This window comes from Pogonomyrmex barbatus, unplaced genomic scaffold (assembly GCF_055798465.1).
Source record: "Pogonomyrmex barbatus isolate J1 unplaced genomic scaffold, ASM5579846v1 scaffold17, whole genome shotgun sequence".
NCBI classification, from domain to species: Eukaryota; Metazoa; Arthropoda; class Insecta; order Hymenoptera; family Formicidae; genus Pogonomyrmex; species Pogonomyrmex barbatus.
In genome coordinates, this window is record NW_028297113.1 from 1,919,351 (window position 1) to 1,945,658 (window position 26,308).

At 42.9% G+C, this 26,308-nt stretch overlaps 1 protein-coding gene across 11 annotated transcripts in view; it reads left to right on the forward strand.

The window, feature by feature from the left end:
• LOC105433371 (growth factor receptor-bound protein 14) overlaps nt 1-26,308 on the forward strand; it is a 296,179-nt gene that overhangs the window by 198,351 nt on the left and 71,520 nt on the right. The gene's annotated exons all lie outside the window — the stretch shown is intronic.

The window sequence follows — 26,308 nt, forward strand, 5'->3', positions numbered from 1 at the left end:
TAATCGATAACGATTTGTGTTTATAAAGCGATAAAGAAACGTAAAAGTGGAGCAAACGACGAGAAAATAGAAGAGAGAGATGATAATTTATTAAAATTTAATTTAAGTGTATAAGAAAATTAATAATTAAAAAATTATACAAAAATTATACAAACTAAACGATTTGATTTATTTAGACCTCTTTGACCTTTATAAATAATTTAAAATATAAATAAGTATGTATAAAGATACGAATCAATTAGGGAAAGAAAGAGGACAACATTTTTACGTAAATTCAATCATATTAAATTTCACAAATCAAATGTGACCTATGATGTGAATTTTTTTTTTATCTCCCAATTTATTTATATCTTTATATATTATATGTTTTGATTATATTTTTACATTTTACATTCTTTATAATTGCTAATGACTAAACAAATCAAAATGTTCCGTTATTAACTTTTTGTACGAATTTAATTTTAATAAATTGTTATTCTCGTTTTTTTTATGTTTTTTATGTTTTTTTAAGTCTTAGCTTTACTCAATATAATGTGATGAATCGGAATAATGTAAAACTTTTTGAATTTATATATGCAAATATATATGCAAGGATAAAATTATACATGATGTGAAGGATAATTTAGATTCTGAAAATGTGTCACAGATTTAACAATGTAAAAAGTTGAATTTTTTTTTATAGAGAAGCTTTTATCGAACTGATATTTTCTTTCTCGTACTTACTTTCAAATATCTGTGTAATCAATATCTTAATTAAAAATTCTGTGAAAGTAAATCTTAATTAAAAGTAAGCGGAGGATAAAGTTTCGTTATTTGCTTGAAATTCGAATCATGAAGATATATTCAAATTTTTTTATCGATTAAAACTTGAAAACATTGGCGCATTGACTTTTTGAGAGAAAGATTCTGCCCCGAATTAATTAAAGAAGTCATATTAAGAAGCGATCAAGGAAACTCTATAGAGAGAATAAAAGAAAATCGATTATGCTTATGCACGCATCTTTGTTAACCAGCCTTTCACCATAGCGTCTCGCCATAATTCTTAATAAAGCATTATGATTCCCGTAGAGATGTAAATTACTTGTCGCCGCGAATCGATTAATAATAGCGTAATGTTACCACGGTTGTAAAGGGATCCGGGATCTTTGCCATGCATTTCGCATTTGTATTTGTCATATATCATAGACTATCGATTGCAAAATAAAGAAGAATCCGCAAGAGAAAATATATTTGTTGCGATACAAGCGAATAAAAATAACTACTATATGGTATACGAGCAATTTAAATGAATTGTCGGAATGTTTAAAAAAAATTGAAAATGCGTATTTATGTAGACTATATGTAATATAGAATGTATGATAAATATAACTTTTCTCTTGAAAAATATTTATTTCCTATAATAAAATATTTAATAGAAAACATATTTAATAATAGAAACGATATTCGCGATATGCTTTAAAAAAACATTCTTCTTTATTATCTGAATTATGCTTATTTATTTCGCAGATATAATTGACGTCACTTTTTTATTAGTCATAAAATTTGCTGTTGTAGCTATAATCTGATACGGGATGACCCGCAAACACGCTCGTTATAACTGCGACGATAGATTAGCACACGTATGTATGTACAATCGTAACGCAAATGGTGCGATTTATTATTCTACATAATGCAACGGCGTCATCAGGAAATACATGAAAATGGCGTTTCTTTATTTCCTTTCTGCAAATTTATTACAATAGTATTTTACTGCAAGAACTGGGAAAACTGCGGCGATTATTACAAGCGATCCTTTCTCACGCCTGTGATATAGAATTGAGCCATTATTAAGGTATAAAAAAATCTGATAAATGAAATTAATGTTAATTAATGTTTTATTTTATATTAATAAATTAATAATAAATTAAAATTAATATTAATTATAGAGTGATCATGAACGTGGAATATGATAGTTTTAAATATATATATTCAAATTTTCTAGACTTTTTTTACTCAAAATAACGCGCATAATTATATATATATATATATATATATATATATATATATGATATAGATATGTATAATATATATAATTTTATGCGTGTAATTTTCAGTAAAAAAAAGCATAGAAAATTTGGAAGAAAGTTTAAATTTTGTAATCATATGCAGAAATATATGCTTGATGCGTCACAAAGAACGTTTTAAATGAATTAGCAAAGAAACAGAGAAGTGCATACGAACGAAAAAGTTCTCGTTACATATATATGTTAGGTGTATATATATATATATATATATATATATGTATGTACAGCTAGGTTTTTCACCGGAAACGAGAAATTTTACGATTCCCCGCGTTGAGACGGTGGACATTTATAGCGACGTGACGTAATCTCGCAGCTATAAGTGCAAAAAAGATCGTGCGGCATTACCGATGAGCAAAACTAAATCGATCACAATGGTCTCCTTCTCTCTGTCCCTCTATTTTTTCTCTCTCTCTCTCTCTCTTTTTTTTTTATTACCGAGAATTGTATGAAGGATATTGCCTTTCTAACTCGATAACATCGAGGACGGCTTTTATAGTGGCCGTGGATTATAGCGTGACTTAATAGAATGAGTTTCTTTCGACGTATTAAATTTTAGTTAATTTGTTAGGTGATGAGTTTATCTATCTGTAAATACTCGCAAATTAATAACCAGCAGCTCTTTCGTAATATTCGAACGAGGAGATACGATGAGAGAGCTCAATTACGCGATACCGTTAAAATTATAATTTAATAGTTGGAAGAACAAATTTGTGTGAGTCTTGCAATTCAAACGGATGCAAGTTTTCATTTGAAAAAAATGCCGGGCAACCTGTAAGGATTAAGGATTCCTCGTTTAGAAATAATGTTGTGCATTTACAATTTTTTACTTTTTAACATGAATGATCGTGAATAATTAAATAATTAAATTAGAGAAAGCGAAGTTTACCAGCGAAGTAATTTGCGAAGGCATTTTTTTTTTTGCAAGTTTACGTCCGCGTTGGAATTGCGCGAGCAAAACGAGAGGGTTGAAAAGAGACCGAGAACGGCGGCGAGAACTTCGAAATATCCCAAGCCTCTTTAAATAACGCACTTCCTTCCTCGCGTGTCACTGGGTTACTGTGTTTTCCCCGCAAAACCCGCGAAAGAAAAAGTTTCCGTCGTGAATCTCCGCCACTCACCCCTCTTCCATTTCTCTCCCTTTCGCTTCCTCTTCGGGAACACACCGTACATTCCCCGGCCTACAGCGTGCCTTCCACCCGTCATCCCGATATGGCGATGCTGAGTGCGAGGGGATCTGGAAGGGGATGAAAGACGCAGGGGTTAAAGAACCCCGAGGAGAAATCGGCGAAAGAACGAAATCGTCGAATTGGAAAGGAAAATTATATCGCGCTTAAATCATACATACGTCGCCGGTGCAAGGCCGTTTCGTTTCATCGATGTTTTACGAGATTGGAGGAGAGGGTGAGAGATGGTTTAGCGTGAAAGGATGAGCTCCTTCCTTCATCGCGGATACATTCTCTTTGCTCTCTTTTTCCCCTCTGCTTTCTCCTTGGGGTCCAGCGAGGATGAGCGCGTCTTCTCTTCCTCATGGCGAGTCAATACGGAAAATACAAGAAAAATCCATACCCCGGACCAGAGAGGATCGACGCAGGTTTTTCCTTCCAACGTCGCCGCTGCCATCGTCGTCGTCGTCGTCGTCGTCGTCGTCGTTGTCGTTGTCGTCGAAACGATCCTTTGATAAAGCAGCGATGCATGCAGATGGCTTGTAGGGAAGAAACGGGCTCAATAAAAACGGTAACAATGGGGCCCGGGTGCGAGGTAACGTGGGCGTGGGGTGGGTTGAAAAAAAAAGTGGGATGAAAAGGATCTTGGAGGGTGGAGCCAAGAAAAAGAGCTTGCGGAAAGGAAGATATTCTTATAAAAGTCTCTACGACTTCAATTTAGCTAATTTAATCCTACTCTTCTTATCATTTATGTTTATCTAGTCGTTTTATTTTAAATTCACTTTCGACTTACTTACCGTTTGTATTTCGCGATATAGTTCGGGGCTAAAATTCTATTTAAAATGTTACATCCCGTTTATGTATACGTATTCCAATATGTGCTTTGTATGCCGGTCTCGTACCAGTTGGTTCAATCCTTTCGCAAATATTCCCCACGCTCATGAAATTCCTAAGCATTCGTGTATAGATTGCTATAGATTGCTCTTGTTCCTCCCCTACCCTCCCCCCCCCCCTCTTTAAACGCGCCGTAATGAAGCCTCCTCGAAATTGCACGTTAGACTACAACGCGGCATCATTTAATCATCTACTCTTAGAGAGGACGAGTCGAAAATGACTCCTCGTCCGTCTCGGACCACTCGTCATTCTTTCAGACACGGTACAATCTTCTCCCCATTCTTCTCCGTGGCACAAAGTAGTGTTGTTCCCAAGCACAAGTCCAGATTTAACCAGGGTCTCCCCTCTTTACCCTCTTCCTCTGTCCCTCGCGCGACTTCTTTTCCCTCTTTTTTTTCCCTCGGAGATGCGCTGCTCGTAAAATTTTTAAAAGCATCCTTCGGCAACTTTGTCTCTCGCTGAACCTTCACCCTCCTCTCTCCCTCCTATCTCTCTTTCTCTCTCCGTTCCATTCTATCGCCTGGGACAACGCGATCATCGGTGGGGCCGACACCAGACGTCCGAGGAAAATCACGATAATCCCCTCCCCCCCCCTCTCTCCCTCCCCCGGTCGTTTGTAAAATTTGGCGCGCTCGTAAAACCGAGAGAGAGAGAGAGAGATGATAGTTACGAGCAGGGGAGTAGAGACAGAAGAAGGGAGATGTTACGAGTGGTTCGAAGGAGAGAGGATGAGTCCCTTTCCGAAACGCGTTGCTCCCGCAATGCCCTCCGTACGGTCGTAAAATCGTCCCAAGCGTCCAAGGGGCTCTGCCTCTCCTAAGAACATATCCGGAGCGTTTCCGAGTATCGATCCCGAGCAGCAAGATCCAGGCCCAGCATTACCGGCAGACTAGGGCTAGTTCCAGAGCTAATTGCTAAGCCGAGCTTACTTAACGCGTGCGATCATCGGTGCGATCGGCTTCTTTTAACCGGCTACACACTGAGAATAAAGAAATATCTATCCGTTTTCCAGGAATCTTCAATGAACTATCTATTTTATTGATACCCCTTAGTTTAAGACTTCTCTCTTATTGTAAAAAAAATTAAAATTTCATTCAAGAGTCGCAACCCGATACTTACTACTTTGGGATCGATCGGCAGAAACAAAATTAATCGCGTCAAAACAATCGCGAGGTGGATTTCCTTTCTTCTTCCTCGCTCGCACGTTTTTATCTTTCTTCGTGCCATCGTTGCCGGCTTTCATTCTTTCGTCGACGAAATCCTTTCATCCTTTCCTACACATTCGTGAATTTTTATGTTAGCAAAATTTTGCAACATTACCTAAATCTCCGAAGTCGAATAATTCAAGCTTCGGACTAAGCGAATGCGCTTGCTAAAATGCCGGGGATGGAGAAGACGCGAGTTTGCCACAATCGCGGAAGGGAAGGGGGAGGAGACAGGGGGGATATCCTTTTCATTGATTTACTCGTCGTGATTCGAGAAAATCTCGAAAATCTCGTTTCCTGTCCGTCCTTCGGACAGGACGCGGCGACACAGCGGAGCTCGACACCGCTTAAGCGTTGTCCCTGTATCTCGAATTTTACGAGCGCCACAAAAACATCCCCGTCCGGCCGCGAAAAAGGAGCCTCGTAAAATCAGGAAACGGGGGGGAGGGGAGGGTAGACCGACAACTTTCGTCCTGGGCCCTTATATTCGCTATTTTCCGCGAAGAAACGGCGAAACTTTGACGCTCGCCGAGTTCTACTCGCCCGGTCGTTCGTTGTTCTCGCGACAAAGCCCCGAGCTTGCAGAATCCAAAACGCAATTCATTTCATATCTCGAGTTACGAGAACAAGCCGTTGGCGTGCCACGAGTAATAAACGTATCTCTCATATCGTTATGCAAAGCGGTAATGGTAATAATTAGATGTCGTGGCGCGTTTATTTGCGGAGGAACTTTCACTCGTCTCGAGACATACAGAATACGCCCGTAATTGTTCAACTCAATCTGCATTGACGTTGAAAAGTCGACCGACTGTTTATTCCTGACGGGAGAACTCTATCTAGGAGAAAATAAAACGGTCCCACCGGTTTACGGACGTCGTATCTTGTCGTTTGAAAATAATTTGTGACTCAATTTACATGGAAAGAATGTAATCGTTCATTTTTATGCGGATCACCGCCGTATTATAAGATAATTCGGATTCACATGAGTCTCAACGTGTACCAACCACGGAGTTTTATGGTTTCCCATATTTTTACGTACTCCGTATCTCACGTAAAGAATGCTCATTGTGCACTTTTTAAAAATCGCTTAAAAGTTATTGTGTACTCTTATCACAGGTTTTTTTTTTTTTTTTTTTTTTTTCTTAACAAACTCGATAATTTATTAAATATGGGTTTATGACATACATCTTAACAGGGATAATTTTATTGTAATAGTCCGAAAAATGAAGATACCTTTGGGAATTTTATACGAAGAAAACAAATGGATCTTTCAAAAATTTCAAAGATATTTTATTTGATATACTTTCAAGTAGAAAAAGATTTTTAGTTTATTTAGGCTCTATATCTTCACTATATAAGAATTATTAGTAGGCGCTGTGAAAAAATGATTACCGTCGTTCTCGTTGATAACGAGATTTGCTCAGTTCATTTGAAATAAAGAAATATAAATTATATACCGTTGGCTATAATCCGACGTTAGTAGTTTCTTAAATTGAAGATTTTCTTTAATTTTCATTAACAATGAAAAGGTTTCATTTTTTTTCGGGAAAGCCTTTTTCAGAGGTCTACCATTTTGTTATTTTTTGAGATATTAATTTCCTACTTCATAGATTACATAGATTATAAATATTTCTAGTTTTTTTTTTATTTCAGATGAACTAGATGGCGGGACAGCGATTTTTCGCAGCGTCTATTAGCGATTCTTATACAGCAGAGACATGGGGGCTCTAAATAAAAAAAGTTTTTTTCTAGAATCTTTTTTAAGTTTCAAAAAGATCGATTGTTTATTTTCTTTGTAACAAATTCCCAAGTGCCATTATTTTTCGGACCGTTGCAATGTTTACTCCTCTTAATTAAATTTGAAGGCGAAAAGTATATTTTCACCTATCGAGATGTGGACGTTTCGCCGAGATTAAAAAAAGTGTGCTGACGACTTCCGCGAATTCGGCGTCCGAATCCCGGCGTGGCAAGGTCATAAAGTAAAAAAACGAAGGTCACTCCTCGCGGGAAAGAAATTCTGCATTCCTGTGCGCACCGCGCTCGCAGATACGTGATGCTGCGTGAGAAAAACGACTCCTGCTTGGTGATTATTTCGAGAAGAAGGATTCTTCTATCTCTCTCTCTCTCTCTCTCTCTCTCTCTCTCTCTCTCTCTCTCTTTCCTTTTTAGATCTTCTCGTCGTGCCTTCTCTCCGTGCAACGTCGACAGGCGTGTATTGCATCCGCGATGTTGCTCCTTCGGGGCCAGAAAGCCGCGACATCACCGAGATTGATCCTCGAATGCGTGTGCGCATTCGTAACAGAACGTGCCGACTTTGTAACTCGTTTTCATTTTTTTTTTTTTTCCTCTTCTACCTCCGCGCATTTCTGACAGCTTGGGCGAACGGCCGGAAATTACGTTACAAGTTTATTATACGGCGGAGAATGCCGCTTTGATTTCTACCTATATGATTTAATACCGATATTAACATATCTTTCACTATATTTAAAAAAACAAATGAAATTGTATTATTTTATAATATTTATTATTTGTGAAACGACACAAAAGAAAAAACATAAACTATATTTTTTTTGTATTATATCATATAAAATATTTTTGAAAGCTTATTTGCTCTCTGTTTCTTTTAATTTAACCAGAAAAGATGTAATGCACGAACTTTTGCACGAAAAAATTATTTTATTGAAATCAGTGACTAAGCGTCATTTATTTATTTTACGTAACCGAGAGTTTTCGAGAGATATACCTTTGCGTCAAGAAATTGATGAAAATACGCGTTGTAGGATGAAATGCCGCGTCGTGCCGTGCGGTCCAATCGAGATACTTAATGAAATCTCGACGTTTCTCGCTAGAGAAACGAATAGTCTTTGAAGAACGTCGTCGGGGCGACGGCGATATTCGGGCTGACCTCGTTTCGCGACGTTCGAAGACGTTCTCTCGCACTCTCTCGCTCCCGCTTCGTGTCATTTGTCCACAGCAGCCGGCTATTTTCAGGATTTTATTCGCGGGCACCCGGTTTCTATCTGGCCCTTGTAATTCGCCTGGAGCAATGAAACACACGCGAGCGTTGTCTCGGCCACTTGAGAGAAATCAATTTCCACCTCGGCCATTAAATCTGTATCGTCGCGCTTGCAAAAATCTCCACAGCAACGAATCCGCGACAGAGAGATATAAGAGCCGGAAGTAAAGATAACAGAGAGAAGAGAGAAAGAAAGAGAGAGAGGGGACTATTTCAGTGTGTACTTTGCATTATTCCTCGAGTAGCTCGTTAAAATGGCCGCGCCGCCATGGAAGAAAATTGATTCTGGAAAAGTAGCCTCGTTGTTTCCAGGGTAGAAATGTCCTCCACGAGAATATTACTCCCGATTTAAAGTAGCGACACAGGCCTCTTCCTCGGTAAATTAATTTTCCAGAACATTCCGACTCGCGTTTCTTTAACGTAGCATCTCGGAAGTTCACAGTTTCTCAGTAATTCATTTTAACGTTTGATTTTATTATTAAATAATCGCATTCTGGGAGCGCATTTTATGTTCACAAGTGAAATCACTGCAATGTGTTCGATTCGAAGTCGGCCAAGAGGCCGACGAGTATAAATTTTTTTCACGGATTCTATCGATCACTTGCAACTGCAACGGCGCGTCCTTTGTCCCGGGGGACGGAGATCCTGTTCCTTCAGCTTTAAAGAAGCTCTCAAAGGAACAAAGGTTACTATTTGCCATACAAAATTCGACCACGTGCCGAGGCCTTTGGGGAGAATACATCTTAGAATAGTGGTAGTATTAGCGATGACGGTGGTGGTTGAACTCTCGCATGTTTCCCTTCTCCTTTGTTCACAGGAAGTTACGCTATCGTTTCTCGTCGCTGTCATCGACCGCCGCGGGGTCGTTTAATCGAGTGTGGATGACGTACCGATCCTCGAATGAGATGTGACGTTCTCCCGACTTAGAATCATATTTTTTTTTTTCCTCCAAGCAATCCCCTTCGGGGAAGGGATGACGTGTCCCGCGAGCGTTTCTCAGGTGTTCCGATTTGTGCTCATGTAAGAATTGGAATTAGAATCGAGGCACCTTTACAGATTTAGGTCAGGCGACTGATAAAAAAGGATTAGATATCAAATAAGTACGACTCGCGATGATTCATGCGTTGTCAATGAGTCATTTCGCAACGCGACGAATCTGTCTAAATCCACATGCCGCAGGTGAATCACAAAAATGTGACTTTTAAATATCAGTTCAAAAGTCATGCGACGATCACGTATCCTTAAAGAAAGTCTCTCATAAAGATTGGAGGAACAGTGATTGAAGTTAAAAATTGAGATAAAACTTTTATCAGTGATCCCTCGACATTTATCCCTCGAAAAAACAAAAACCTGAATAATTAAATACTCCTCGCCTATTTTTTTTTTGTTCTTGTATATTTTGTACGTTGTATGAGATCTTTCTCCATCAGATTTAAAAAATTCTTTACTACTAACTCAGCCATTCGAGGAGCTTTAGAGAAGAGTTTCGTTCCTCGTCCTTCCAAGAAAATCTCGTTGAAACGGAATCATTTCAGGAGGGTCGCCGGAAAAGGTGAAGGAGTATAGGTGAAGACGGGGACGAAATATCCGTGGCCAGGATACGAGTCCTTTGTGTGGCACTGTGGCGCACGCGGCCTTCCGTCCTCTTTGTCCTGGAGGCACGCTTCTCTCAGCCAATCGATAAAACGCCTTGTTTTAATGCGAATCCCCATCGCCCGGTCTCCACCCTTCGTCATGTTTCCCATCGCCGCCGTAACTCCCGTACCCCATATTATATCTCGCTCTTGTATGTACCGCAATGGAGATATTGGACCGTGCGGATATTTGGACAACGGCTACCGCCGCTGACGCCTTTTGAAAAATCAATGTTTCATCAATCAAGCGATATTTTATCCCGCGCGCCAACGGACGATTTTTCCAACTCTGTGTTTCGCGATCGATCCCTGGACGATCGGAAACCGGCGACCGATCGCGCTTAACGACTTCGGCAATCAATACCACAATGGTGAATAGATAAGAGCGGTACAGGATTACCATATTTGACAGAAAAAAAGGGGATGAGGGTACACATTTCATTTAAACTTTTTCGTCGAGAATTGACCGATTTTGTATTAGAAAAACGACATTTCATTATCAATTTATCTTTTCGCCCAAATGAATTATTATAGAAAACAAAAAAATTACAAAATTTGTAGGAAAAGAGAATTAAATACAGAAAGGGACTTCTAATAAGACAAAGAAAAAAAATGAAGATTAATGAGAATAAACGAGATTTCCTTTTTTAAATTTAAAGAATTTTATGCGATGTATAAAATAAACGACAGAACACACATTATGCTCAATTTTTACATCTGTAACCGATCGCGCTTTCCGCTTTAAAGCGCACAGAAATCCTATTTGTTCTATCTCCCCCCTCCCCTTTCCTCTTCGTCTCTCTCTTTAAAGTTCTCTTTGTTCCGCGTGTTTAGCATCGATCGCTCGGAGCCATCGCTCCTCTCTCTCTCTCTCTCTCTCTCTCTCTCTCTCTCTCTCTCTCGCTCGCTCGCGTGTTCTGCCAAAATCCCGGCAAGCATTTTTGGCCTTCGCCTGAATGTTCCCCGGGAATCTAATGGACGTTCTCTTCCTTTCCATCTCCTTCTCCCTTCGACGACATAATTTTCGCGAGCTGCCTGAATCCGTAATCTCGGATCCGTCAATCTCCCGCGCTCACGCGAATGCGAGTGTGTTCCCTTCGTAAGAGCGACCAGCCGCGATTGCGTACGTAAACTGAGAGCGGAAAGAGTCCACATCTCTCTCTCTCTCTCTCTCTCTCTCTCTCTCTCTCTCCATTTCCTGGTTTGCTTCTTTGTTTCTGGTCGCGTCCTGGATCGATACGCGAATGCCCACTCGCTTGCTCGCGCGCTCACGCGAGAGACATCGTCTTCGACTTCTTCCCCTTCTTTGTTCACCAATCAGAGAATTAATGAAGGTTCTTTCCTATACGACGGCATCATTGCCATCGCGGCTCATCCTTGACGCTATCGCGTCGTTGTTCCTGATATGTGTATCGTACGACGGTGTAGGTGTCCGCCGCGCGCGCGAGAGTAAAATGCATTTGGAACGGTTCTCGTCCTGCTCTTGGCCGCCGCGACCTCGCCGTCATGTGAAACAATATAATGACAATGACGTGTCATCGAGTAGCGGAATTGAAGAGGCCGCGGAAAAAGAGGCTATTACGGTGATATGATGTGTGTGAAGTAGTCTGCGTGTCGACCACTCGTCGATGTTACGCATCGCTTGACCCGAGGCCAAGAGTTGACTTTGACTCCTCGGATATTCGGATAAATGTCAGATATCTGATCGATCATTGGAACACACGAAAAAGATTTATAGAAGACAAGAAGGAGTGCGTTGCGGTGTTAAAATATATCTTTTTGCGAAAAAAGAGGAAAAAAAGAAGGCCAATGCCGAGATATGTAAATATCGAGATATGTAAATGATTCATTTTTTTAACTTGATGAAAACCCATCGATCGAGTATGTCAATCTTTTTTCTCTTTGGAAGTAAAGAAGGACAGACTTTGCTTTTGCTTCTACAAAATTTATTTCTATAATACTGAAATAAAGAAAAACCGCTGACAAAGTGTTTCGTAATAAAGATCTTTGTCTTCTCGCATGGTTCTGACTTTTTCGAAGACAAACAAAGACTTTTCCGAATCAATATACGCTTGGATCAAAATACGATCAATGCTATTTTATAGATCGCCGACGGAAGGACAGACATCCTTTGTCGCGCGGTTATAGTCACACTTTATTTCTTATTCCCATGAACTATACGGTTCTATTCCAGTTCCAAGACAGTTCAGAACGGTTTCGTTTCAGAGGAAAAGAAAAAGAAAACCGATGATGAACGCAGATCAGGCTGTCGATGAATGAAACCCGTTACCCGGGTCGTGTATTAGTTACGCGTCGCTCGCAAAACAGGACGATCTGGGTCATCGCTTTCACCCCGGGGGGGTCATTATTTTCCGGTAATGTCACCTCGAATTCCAGATGAGTTTGGCCTTTTACCGCGCGCTGCGGTAAAAGCGCCGTTTAAGAGGCGCGTAATAAAATGTGCATTAACATCCCGCGGTCCTGGCACGTAGCCGCGCAGAGGTTAACACGCGGTGTATATCCTCCGAACCTCCCCCCCCTCCTCCTTCCCACTCCTTCCCCGTACCCGCTCATCCTCCCTTACTTCACCATCACCTTCTTCTGTCTGCCTGCCCTTCCACCTTTGCCGGGAGAGACAGTGGCAATTTAGAATTTCATAACGAGAGAAAAAGGATTTAAAAAGCGTTCAACGCCCAAGTCGCCTTGCGCGGCTGACTTGGCCGCAAGGGGAGAGAGACGGGGGGGGGGGTGGCAGGGGAAAAATAGAGAGGAAAAGGGGGAAAGGGAGAGAGGGGGGGGAGAGGAAAGAGAAAGAAAAGGAGTGCCCGTGGAGATGAGGACAGGGAGAACAACTATTATCGCTTTCGGAGACAATAAGAGCGAGTAATGGAGGAAAAGAAGTGCCCGAGAGCGCCGAGTGTTCCTTGACATAATTCTACGATCAAGATATCGGTAACGATATACGGTAATCTCGGCGCTCCGGCGTTACCTCGCCTTCCCGCCAATTTCGCGATCGCAGGAAGATATTAAGTGCCGCGAAGCGCGATTTCTCGTAACGCGCACGGTCGGCGATTGATCCTTGATTTCTTTAGTTATGCCAATCACACTGTAGAAAGGTGTGATAATTGAATCGCGTTGCATAAATTAATGTCGGTAACGGCGTGATATAACACCCGACGTTATCGTGATGTAATCACATTTGCAATGTTTAATAAATGCAACAAGACATTTTGTTGTGATTAGCATCTAAGCAAACGTAAACGTTAGCCGCACACAGCGATAAATTTAGATAAATTTTTTTTTTTTTTTTTTTTTTTTTGCTACAACATTCGATACGTTTAGAATTGACAGCATGAGTTTCGCGAGGAGAATGAAAGTCCTTATCCGAATATATATCATCGATAAGTCGATTGTTGACGAGATAATTTCGCAGCGAGTGTTTTTTCAAGTGCTCCTTAAGCTTAATGGAATCGAAAATCTTATCGATACGCAGCTTGGCTTATGTATTCTATCATAATGATACTTTATCACTTTATCACTGAAAAGACGTGCATTTCGCGAGTAAGGCATTTTCGATCTTTCTGGTTAATTCTTTATGAATATTCTCTTGACGAGCTTAAATATTTATTTTTAAAATGCAAATGCAATAATTAAAAGACTAAGAAATTTAATTTACTTGTGAAGATTATGAGGTCTTTATTAAATGCAATAAATGGAAATTCCCGTAGGTTAAATAATTATTTAAATAAAAATTAAATTAAAGAACTTCTTGCAAAAATTACAAACAAATTTTCCTTATTTTTGTAATTCAATTTCGGACCACGGTATGATTTTACATTTAATCCTGTGTGGTTTCAGTGAATTTAGGATTCAAAAGTCTCATCCTAAATTTATTATTATGCGACGCAAGTAGTGGCGACGACGAAGGGTTAAGCGGTTGTGAAGACCGAGGAAACTCCCCGGGCGCGGATCTACGAACGTACCACTTCCGGCTGCTCCTTTCCGGTCTTTCTGGTAGTCGCGTAGGAGTGGAATTACCCTGTTCGCACGAGGCTGGCAGGATGCCTCACTCTAATGCGATTAATGCCAATTTGCGCCGCGCGTTGGACACGGCGAAAGTGAGAGAGAGAGCGAGTGACGAGTAAGAGGGAGCGAGAGAGGAGAAGAGAATAACTAGGCTAGACATTTTCACTTTCTCCCCCCGTCCTCCTTTTACCCTTATCCCTTTCCATCTCGTCTACACACTATGCGGAGCGATATTTTTCGAATTCTTCAGTTCGTCCATCGGATGGACGAGCTTCACTCCCGAATGTCTTCAGTTCCGAATATTCCAGGCATTCGAACATCTCAGAATCAGAGAAGTCTCTTCGACCCTATTTGAATTATTCGGTATAACCGCTCGAATATCTCCGGCGGATTGTGGGGTGGAAGCGGAGGGAGGAAGAGTTAGCGGCTGTTGCGTCTCGCATTGAAGTAACGGACGACCGGCCCCGGTGAAGAAACTGTGTTATTGCACCCTCTCTCCCTCCCGCTCTTCCCGATCTCCGGTTGTCGCTATCTCTCGCCGCTTTCCAAAGCGCCGTTGTGAATATTCATGAACTGCGCGCGCGCCTGTCGTCGTAGTCATCCTCCCGGTCGTCACGAGACATTCCGTCGCACGGAAATTTGTAAAGGAACTTCCGGGACGGCCGCGAAACGCGGGCACGAGGGGATGGAACTTCTATCTGGAGTTTTTGAAACGTTGGAGGGCGGGGGGGGGGGAGAGGAACTCGCGCGAGAGCGGAAACTTTTTGGCAGGGATTGAAACCCATGTTAATCCCGATGACGCCGGCGAAAATGTGCCTCGTGCCAATCGTTGCCATGAATCGCGAATGAACGCGAGGATTGTTCTACGCGAGGGAAAAAAAAAACGAGTCTCGTGAGCCTCGATGGTGAAACGAGTCTCATTACCATGCGAACCATGAATAGACGGATTATTATTTTTTTTTTCTTTATGAACATATACCATCGAATCCTCGGTTTAATCCTCATTGCCGTTAAGATGCTGCTTCACTGAGAGAGAGAGAGAGAGAGAGAGAGAGAGAGAGAGAGAGAGAGAGAGAGAGAGAGAGAGAGAAAGAGAAAGAGAGAAAAGTCCGGCTTGCGTCGTCACAAGCCTGCCTTGCGAAACACGAGTTGTGTAGAGGCCTTTGCGTGACAACACTCGCTATTCGTACGAAAAAGGGTACTCGAAGGCGAGTCCAGCTGTTGTTTCGTCAGCGATTGCGTCAGTGCGCTTGGGAGCGCGAGAGCCTCTTGAAGAGCGCATTGAATTTCGTGTCCCTTTGCGAGAGCCGGAACGACAACGAAATATCCGTATAGCGGTACGAGGATGTGTATATGAACAGTCCTCGATGTCCATCTTCAAACAATTCATATGTTGCGGAGATGGAGGAATGCTTGTTTTTCTAATGTATGATTTATTAAAGCCGTTTCGCTTCTCTCCAGCGTGATACATTTAAATCGATCGGGACGTTTATTAGAAATATTTTTATTATTATTGTAAAAATGGAAATGTTATATAATAGGGTGTTTCGAGAAGTAATCGGGGAAGTAATCTGAAAATAAGAAAAAAAGTTATATAAATCTGGAAATACGTTGTTTTCGAGTTAGCGTCAGTTTTACGTTGAAATTTCAAACTATTTTGTTTCTGAATTTTTTTTTTTTTTTTTTTGTCAAAATTGAATTAGTCTTTATGAGTTTTACAACATAATTAAAGTTAAATAAAAATTGCGGGCTACGTTTGGCACTACATGAAGATACAGCTTTTATTTGACTTTAATTATGTTATAAAATTCATAAAGATCATCTTTTCTCTCAATTTTGATAAAAAAAAAAAATTCGAAAACAAAACAAAATTTCAAATTTCAATGTGAAAATGGCGATAACAATTTTCGGACCTATGTTTACATCATCTTTCTTGCTTATGGGCCTCCAATCACCTCTCGAGCGATTGGACTTCCACTTTTGAAATACCCTGTATAATCAAGACAAATATTGCGCGGACGTAACGATGCGGCCGAAATTAAAAATTGAGAATGTACGCAAGGATAGTTTATTGTGATATTCCTTGCTCGTGGCTCGCAATCGGTAAACTATTGCGCGATACGCACACGCGTGCCACACGCGTATTATTACACGCGGAGGTGGAAACGTGTTCGTGCAAGACGGTGCTTCGCGTTAAACCGTAACACCTCGCTCGTCGAATCGATCCTGACAACACCTGCACACAATCTCTAGACACCGAAATTAGTCATCCCGCTTTTATAGGCCCGAAAGCGTGTCGGGACTTGAGAAAGCTCGTAATCCTTGCGTCACTCGCGGCGTGATCCGATATCGAGCCACCTTGTAAAACGAGACGCCCGTAAATTTAACGTTAGAACGCTCTGACTGAGGCTTACCTCACATGTGCAACCTCAGTTTTTGCAAACTATAAACACCTGTTATATTATATTATATTTCCGAGCGGCTGGATCGACTTTAAGAAAGTTCCCCCCTTTGTGATATGCAAGTTTGAAACCAATATTTACTCCAATATTTAAAATCGGATTAAAAATGCGCTTTTCATACGTATACTTATTATTCAGCCAATTTATTTCATATGTAATTATATTTAGTATTTTTCATGGGATTTTATTTGATAATGGATTCCGATAAACAAATGGAGTAAAATGAATATAGCTTAGTATTTAACAATAAACGAGAGAAAAACCAATACACAACGAGTGAGGTGTAAATTATAGAAAATTATTCTTAAAAATTAAATAAAAAAATTATTTTTTATTTTTATTTTTATTTTTACATCACAGATACAGATATATATTTTTTAATAATTTATATATGATCTCGCTCGATTTATTGGCCTCCGACTCTTTCAGGATAAACAAGTGTTTTCTATATTAATTTTATATGCTATCTTCTCACGCGCGCGCGGTACGTTTCATTTTGCGAGTTGCGGCATGGAGAGGATTCTCCATGGAATCTCACGGACGGGAATTTCGGATCCAGATGACTTCGGATTCACGCAGGAATTTCGTCATTGACGGTCGGTCATTCGCTGCGGTTTAGAGGCGGCCGTGCGCTACTTCCGTGTTTACGGTGCTTCGCGAAATCCCTCACGATCGAAGGTCTCACGGAAAAAAGGAGGGAGACGAGGGGGGGCGGGGGAGGAGGGGGGGGGGGGAGGGCATCTCGTGTCGGACTCTTTCGGACGGCGGGGCCTCGCGTGTCTGCGTTCCATTCCGCGTTCTCTTCCGTTCCCGGGAGACAATGTAACGACGCATCGCGCTGATGTAATTTTTCCGTGCACGGTGCCGCGCTGCAAGTTAAACGATAAAGCCGCGGCTTCGCGGAAGCGCGCGCTTCGCGGAAGCGCGCACTTCGTGGAAGTTCGTCTGCTTCGAATGACGAGGCGATTGCACCTGCCACGCGCGTTGCGTTGCGCAATCGCGACGCACTCGCTACGTTTCTCCAAACGTAACGCCGTTCGTTCTCGCGCCTGTTCGCGGCGCGCCGTTTGGAAACGCTCGCGCGTTCGTTCGCGACGTGGTCGGAAAACTCTCGCTCTTTTTCTCGCTCGCTCGAAAAGACCGAGGCACGAAATTCGCGCACAAAGACAAAAGGGCGACTGGACACAGGACGCAGGTCGACGATCCGTTCTGCAGTTTTCAAACGGAAACTTTTAATGACAGTAATAATAATAATAATAATAATAATAATAATAATAATAATAATAATAATGATGATGATGATGTGTACGATTCGAGGATGAAAAACTTCTCTTCGTTCCTAAATCTTCTTGGAAATCTCTCGCAATCACGCACGTGCCGTTCTGCGCGGCAATCAGGACGGGGCGTCACTGGGTCGTTCTTTCGAAACTCGTTCTCACCCGACCTTGGCGCGCTCAGCTGTCCCGCGGCGATCTCGTGATCTCGCGCGAGAAACTAGAGCCGAGAATATAATATCGGCGATAGGAAGAGAGAAGCTTTTTCGGGTGGTGACGAGGGGACGAGCGAAGAGGGGAAAAAATGTCGACCCAGTTAGGAGGTAGCGTTCGAGCTCGAGAGGGGGGAGGGAGAGCGGGGGGGGGAGGGAGGCACAATGCAAGCAACCGATGCTCGACCTGTCCCCTTTAAGGGTCCGAACCGGTGGGACCAGCGCGCGGTCCCCCCCTCCCCCGTCGTAAAATTACAATCCTTTCGCCTCCAGATGGGCGTAGCTGACCGCTCTCTGCGCGAACAATGGGGGGATTTATAGAGAACGCACCCCGCGCGCTACAGACCTACATGCGCGCGGAGAAACGACTTACTGTACCGTGCCGTGGGGTGTAGGTTCCCTGCAATAATCACCCTCCTCTCCTGGGCTTCGCGATCGTTCATGCTGCGAAGAGCTTGCGAGCACACCGTTCCCACAAACAATCGTCAGGATTAACCGAGGTTCGACATACATTGGACGTGTGCGTATGTTCCCTGAATGACCTTATTTCAGAGAACGATTACTGACTTTGAGCGATATTTATCTCTATTGCAGAGGCGACGACACGGCGGAAACACAATGCGACTACGAACACTTGAAAAGAGAGAGAGAGAGAGAAAAAAAACGTCAGTTTAGCTCCCTACGACTTTGCTTGCTGCGATTTGATTGACAGCCCGAGAGGTGAAGTGGGTCAACTCTGGCTCGTTAGGTCCAATCCAGTTTGAACTTCGGAGATACAATCGCCTTAATGCAATTCTTTTTCCTTTCTTGCGAATTACATTAATTTAAAAAAATTTAAATTTAACAGATTGGTAGATTGGTAACATTTACACAAGCGAATCTGGACTGTTTGTTGATGTAAAATCCACCATCGATATAAATCCACTGACGTTAAGGCTGGAAATCTTTTACATTATTCATTATAGTAATACTCAGTCCGCGTAAATTGCAACGATATTTATCATGAAAAAGCACGTACGATTGTGAAAGAATTCGATCCGCTTGTACAATAAAGTACAATAATTCTGTCGCAGTACAATAATTTTTCGACGTATTCTTGCAGCCATTGTCGAAGCGGCATAAAACATTGCGCAGTGCGACTTGATACGAGTTATTCGTTTGAATTACGACTTCGTTTCCTTCTTTTTCCCCCCCCCCCCCTCCCTCCCGAAGTCCTCTTGTAAAATCTACCGTACTCGCGTCTATATCACTGTCGGCACCTCGATTATTTGTGAGCCAATCGTCGCCAGGCGCGCGCGTCTGTATTTTCGCGTCGCGATTAATTGAATCGGCATCCTCGCAATCTCGACGAAACTCGACTCGATATTAATTTCCCAGCGCGGCCGCCGCCTGTACGCGTCCGTGTTTGTTCGCGCAGTTTCAATTTACGACCAGACAGCGCCGCACGACACCGGAAGAACATTGTCGCCCCTCGATGCCGAAAGTTTGTCGGTGCGCAGACACGAGTCGCCGCGCGATCTTTATCGCAAAACTTTGTTCTCCTCCTTTTCAGCTTTGTCTTCTTTCCTCGGCGGCGCGGCGGGAAGCCTTCTAATTCACATAGAATCATCGTCTCCCAGCGCGGTGGCGCATTTACGAGTTGCCCGAGCACCCTTATTTGCGGCTCCTGCCTTCGCGCGTACGTTTGCTCATTATTAATATCGGTGCGATATTATGGCATCTCCTCATTTGGTGGATGATTGTGAGAGAGGTGGTTAAAAGTCGAGATGGTTTTTGATAATTTTCTCAAGGGAATACAAGAAAAAGCAAAATGCTTCAATCTTTTTTCTGAAAAATTACGTAGAATGTCATTTAAAGTGAAATTAATATTTATAATTAAAATTTCAAATTTTGTAGTTTTCAAGAAAAAAAAAAAAGAAAAATTTTATACATAGTGTGTTTTGTGACAGATGCATTAAATGATGGATATCACATTACATTAATTTTTAAAATGCCTCGATAAAAAAGTATATAAATAGAGTGAATTTTTTTTTATGTTTTTGCAAAAAATTAATTCCATCCGCTGTAATTTTTTTTGTATCCAGCCAAAGTTAATTAAGAATATGCTTATTTTGTGCGTAAACGGCTGACTATTTCCGATATTTGAAACAACATGTTTGGATTAACGCGTAACTTGATCAGGAATCAAGTTCTCAGCCAGTCTCATTTTTGAAGTGCAACGTTACCAAGTGATCGATAATCATTAAACATGAAATATTAAGTTATTTGTATTTTGTAATAATAGAATATTAATATTATAATCAGAGATTAAATAGCGCTCAATATTACCTTTTTATTTTAATAAATTATCAAATAGCTTTTTTTATTAAAAAATTTTCATATGTTCATATATTGTTAATGCATGGGCGTACCCCTCTCACCACTTCAACACCATGAATGCTCGATCCTACCTCCTTAATTCACGTTTATTTCTTGTAGACGCTTATCACGAATTTGCGTGTCATCATTATCATGCAACTGTTTAGTAATCATGAAATATATTGAGAAAATTACCAAGCAGATAATTAGTACATTGATAAGGATTGATGGCGTCCTCATTTCGAATCGCTGATAACGGAGAAATTCAAAAATGTGCGGGATCATACGTCGCAATCGATCGATCGATCATTTTCGCGTATCGGTCATATGTCGCGTGATACGCGTCAAGTGTGGATCGGATAAGTAGGAGATATCGCAATCGTCGCGATAACGCGGCCAGCTAAAATGAATCCTCGCATCGACAATGTAGGAGCAGCTGCATGCGGCATATCGATCGCGAAAGTTTTTCTTTGCAGGATTTTTCATTGGTCGAATCGACTTTTATCGTTGTAGTTGGCAAATTGCAACTGTTCGTGATATAACTCGTCTCGTATTCTCATGCAGCTCACGTGGTTGAGAGCGATAAGGATGGAACCGCGCAATTTCTCTTCGCGAAGCGACGCGATGCATCTCCTGCGTCGCGAGACCGATCGATTCAATACATATTTTGTATTTGTTTCGATAAATTTATATCTTTCGAATGGCAAGTCTCTGAATAAATTATTTTTAAGATATTATATGACAAGTGATAAATTAAATTTTTTTTTCTTATAATATTTATAAAAAATTAACAATAATCAATGTATAAATAAATCATGTATCAGTTGTATAAATTACAAAAATTCTGAAATTCCGTGGATATTTCAAGTTTCAATATTTTTAGTCTGCACATCTTAATCACAATGACGAGGAATTAAGACGTCGAATAAATTAATCGCTCTTTGTTTCTCATGCGATCATTTTTCTTGTCGGCAATCGAGTATTTTCCGTCTCATCGTGGTAAAAATAAATTCTGACTAATGAGAGAGATCCGTTCTACGTGCCGTGTTGCACGCTGATAAATTCCGTCAATCGACGGCGGGGTGACGAAAGAGGAACGATATATAACCGGATATGCACCGACGCGGCGCGGTGTGACGCGGGAAAGGCTCGCCGCTTCCTGCTTCGGTTTCCACCGTCGCCCGATGCGCGCATAATTTTCACGCGGCTCGCGTCTTCCTCCCGCCTTTGTTCTTTTGTGGCACCGAGGTCGCCCGGCCGTCGCCGTCGCCGTCGTACCGTGGCCGATATGCGGCGCGATTAGGAAAACACATAGTCGCGCGCACCGATCGCATCCTCGCGCTTGGAAAGTCTCATCCGACGTCATCGAGCGACGGTAGCTACCGTTGTCTCGCGGAGCCAATTCGACTTCGTTGCGACCCGACGCGGCTCTCTCGGTGCTTCGACGCAATTCGCTCGCTCACTCGCGAGACTATTGCATGTGCGAGAAAGCGGCTGCTGCGGCAGGACTTTCGCGGCGCTTCCGGTCGGGCCCGGAGAGTAAGAGGATAGAGCGCGAGTATAGGAGAGGAGAGGACGCGCGCGCGTCGACCGGCGCGAGAGTAGTGCGCGCGGGTGACGAGGAGAGAGAGAGAGAGAGAGAGAGAGAGAGAGAGCCGCGCCAGAGAGGAGGGAGGAAACGCGATACGGATAGGAACGGCAACGCGGAGGCAAGGGTGTCGGGGACGGTCGGGCGAGAGAGAGGACGAGGGGACCGGCGGGCGGAGGACGCGGCGCGCACAGCCAGCTGACTCGGGAAAGTTCGTGGACGACCGTCATCGAACCGAAGGAATGGAGGATAGCAGCACCGGCGCACGGCCGATGCAGTCGGCTGCCACCGGGGAGCCAGCTGACTGGCCGGCTCTCGGGCGTTTCCGCCGCGTTTCGACTGTCGTCGGATCTTTGTCCGCCGCTGTGCACGAGGGTACCGGCGAGCGACCAGCCGCTGTCAGTTGGAGCTGTGACACCGGAGGGAAGTAACGGTGCCGTTCCGAGGAACGACCTAGCACCGGAGAGAAAGAGAGAGAGAGAGAGAGAGAGAGAGAGAGAGAGAGAGAGAGGGGAACAGGATCAGGAGGAAGGAAGCGCGAGGAGGAGGCGGAGAGACGGACGGGAAAAGAGAAAAAGGAAAAAAGAGAGACGGCAGACGGAAAAAGGGAGAGAGAGAGAGAGAGAGAGAGAGAGAGAGAGAGAGAGAGAGAGAGAGAGAGAGAGAGAGAGAATCAAGAGTGTACAACCGGGAAATTAACGATCGACGGGAAGGAACGTCGCGGAAACCAACGTATTCTCCGGGAACACATGCTCTTCACCCGAACATTGAACGGCACCCTCCTGTTCGAGTAACACCTCGCCGCTGCCGCCGCCGCCGCCGCCGCCGTCGCCGGTAAATTTCGCCAGTGCCGTCTCGATATACATTAGGTTAGGTCGAGGGAGGCCCAGGTATATCCATCGAGGCGGAGCTCGACGCCCATCGCTGCCGCCGGTCCCGACAAACGCGCCGAACGGAATCGCGAATCGCGGAGGCAACGAGAGAGAACACGCAGATAGAACGAACGGAAGGAAGGAAGGAAGAAGGGAGCGATCGGGAGGGACGTGAGATAATGACGACTGTGATATAACGCCGTCGCGAGGAAGGAGAACGAGAAGGGTCGCGTGCTCGCATTTTTCGGGGTGCATCGCCATTCGTATATGCGTGCCGATACACACGCCCGTGTGCGAATCGCCGTGACGTCCCGGAGGGCCGTGGAAGGGCAGTCCATCAGCGGGAGGAAATTTCGTCGTGCGGAAAAACGGAAGACGGTCCACGGCACGCTCGCTGGTCGAAGAGGCGACGGAAGGATCACGAGGACGGCTGCTGCGGTTCCGTTCGGTAAGTCCTCCAGGACTTCTTGATGCTCGTGACGCTTGTTGTCTCGCGGTGATTAAGTCAGCAAAAATTGTATATACATATGAGAGTTTCTTGTTGTCCGACAAGCCGTTCTGCTGTCTGATGCGAGGAGAGAGAGAGAGAGAGAGAGAGAGAGAGAGAGAGAGAGAGAGAGAGAGAGAGAACGATCGATGGTCGGCGAGTGCACTTGGCGAAAATGATGTCGCACCTAACCGGCGGAATAGGCCTTTATCGATTACGCGATCTTTTTCTCACTTCGATGACGAATTGCAATTGTGCAATCGTCAAATTGTACGTACTCCGTGAGAATTACGTTACTGGCGAAACACTTCGCCGGACGGAAAACCGTCGAGTCGTAGGATTCTAAAAAGATAATCGAATACCCCTAAGGAGAATTTAAAGGAGACGCCAAGTTTTTTGTCTAATTAAATTAATTCTTTTTAATGTGTCAATCATAAATGTATCGAATGTGGCAAAAACTTAATCGAATATATAGAAGATATGATCGAATATATAGATAGATCTGGATGACGTTCGCATTATTATAAAGAGTAGCGCGAAAAATTTGAAAGCGTGAAAACCGCCGTCGGCGTTTGCGTTTTGCATTCTCTGCAATTTGCATTGAAATTGCAAGTTGGCTTCGCGAAGTAACTTTCATCGATCGGCTTATTAAGCAATCATGCGTCTCAATGCTTCTTTTATATTCATATATATATATATATATATATATATATATATATATATAATGTATATGTATGTATGTATGTATGTATGTATGTATGTATATATATATATATATATAATTTTATATATATAATTATATATATATGTACGCGTAGTGTGCGAATAATCTGTCATTAAGTTGTGTAGGTGAGCGTCTGATCGTGTTATAATATGCAATTATCGTATGACTCATTCAGCGAATTCGAGCACGATTGAAGGACTGATTTTTTTCATCTATTTTTTTCATCTATATACGACTCATGTCCCATTTACAACACTCCTGTATTTATCTCTATCGATATAAATTAATTTTAATTTTGCTTTAATTTATTCTTTTTTACTAATTTTTAGAAAAAAATACAAGCACTTAAATTAAAATTAACATTGAATTTATATTGATAGAAGTAGACAGTTGGAATTGTTTCGTCTTTGTCGTTCGCCGAGATGTCGTTAAACAAGACATGTTCATGAGCGTTGCGAACGCACCTTTAATAACGCCTACAAACGTTACGTAGTTTAGATCCATGTCAGGTGTATGACTTATGTGACATTCGTCTTCGATGTCGACGTGAAAATAGGAATCAAATACGATCAGATGTATTCAATCTCGGACGACGAACGGTGAAGGGTACATCGTCTTGGTTCTCTTGGTGTCTATCATTTCCGTGAGAGAGAAATCTAATGTGGCATATAAATATCGTGCGGCGCGCAGCGTCGCGTGATGGATCATATCGTGCAACAGCGAGCGTTCCTAAATTTTAATAGTCTCGAACGCGAGATGTGCCTTGTTTAACCCATTTAGAGGGGAATTAGTCCTCGTAGCCTCCGACGGCTGCGCGCGGTCCCGTCGTCGTTGTCGTCAATCGGCGACGCCTAGTTAGACCGTTGTTGCTACCGTGTGGATAGAGTTACGATATACGGGCCAGTGATTCTCCAAGTAAAAAAGTTCCCTTGCTTCTTGCTTCTCGGATATAACACTCCGATGCATTTTAATGCGATTTACGTAAACCTCTTACCGCACACGCCGGCTTTATGGTATCGACTTATCGCTAAAGTTCTATTTTACTACTCTACGAGGCGATGCAAGGACCACCATCCGCGCTTCGGGGATTGTGTCATACATAATTTCTCGATAAGGATGGGAAATTGAATTGCATAACGGAGAAGTAATGGAAGAGATTTCCCTCCGATCGCGGCGTTCGATCGAGCGTCCGTCCGTCGTCGAGGTATCGGTGTATCTCTTTAACCGCCGCGGCCGGTAGCGGTCGTTCCGCTTGCACTCTCAGATTAAAGGATTTCAAAGACTGTTCTATTATACGCACGCGAGGAGGCGCGGTCGCGAGGCACACATTCACCGGCGACCAGTTTTCTCCGGGTGTCGCCGACCGCATCTCTCGAGGGGGAGTCGATAGCGGTCGGGGGGGAGTGGGGGAGGGGAGAGGAGGGGGTCGATAGCGGTCGAGCGGCGGCGGACGAGCTGGACGCACATGCGTTCGCTTCGCATCTTCCACATCACGTTTCGTCCACATCACGCGAGCGAGATCTCGCTCGAGGCTTACTTTTACGTTGCACAATGGCCGCGGACGACACGGGGAACTCGCGTCGCGCGCGGCCGAGGGGCCTACGTTTCTATTTACCGTTCGGGTCTGTTGCGCGCGCGCGCGCGCGCGCGCCTGTTTCTAAAAAGTCTCCTCGAGCAGTACGGTGGGATCTTATGAGAATAGGATTTTATGTAATCGAACCTGTCGCGCTTAATATGAAATATCACTATGTTGCGAGAGTTGAGTCATTTGATTCGTTATTGTACTTGCCGAGGATTGCGGTTAATGGATATTACACAATAGACGTTTTCCCATTGTTTTCCCATTAGGAGATGACAGATGAAAGCAGAAGAACTTTGAATGAATAAAGTGAATCATTGAGCGAGCAATAAAACGACAATTTAGCTAACAAATAATTAATAAATGACTAAGCCCTATACGTGTCCCACGTATTATTGATATTTAATAGAAAGCTCCAACGTCAAATTCACCTTCGGCGAATTTCCCCGAACTACCTCAGAAAGAATTCTTAATGGAACATGTAGGAGAACTGCGAAGGAAGGGTCGAGCTCCTTCACATGTATGTGTGTGTGTTTGTAGCCACGTAAAAAGAGAGAAATGAGGGACACTGCGATAATTCGACGCGAGCGATCCGCTCGAACCGGCCCCGATGGAATTGAATTCAAATTAAATCGAATTTATTTGCGGATCACCATGTCCTTGCCGCTATTCTCGCTAACAACGCGAATCTCTTTCGCCATTCTCGCTACCTTCGAAACTTTTCCCATTTCCCATTTATATAATTACATGT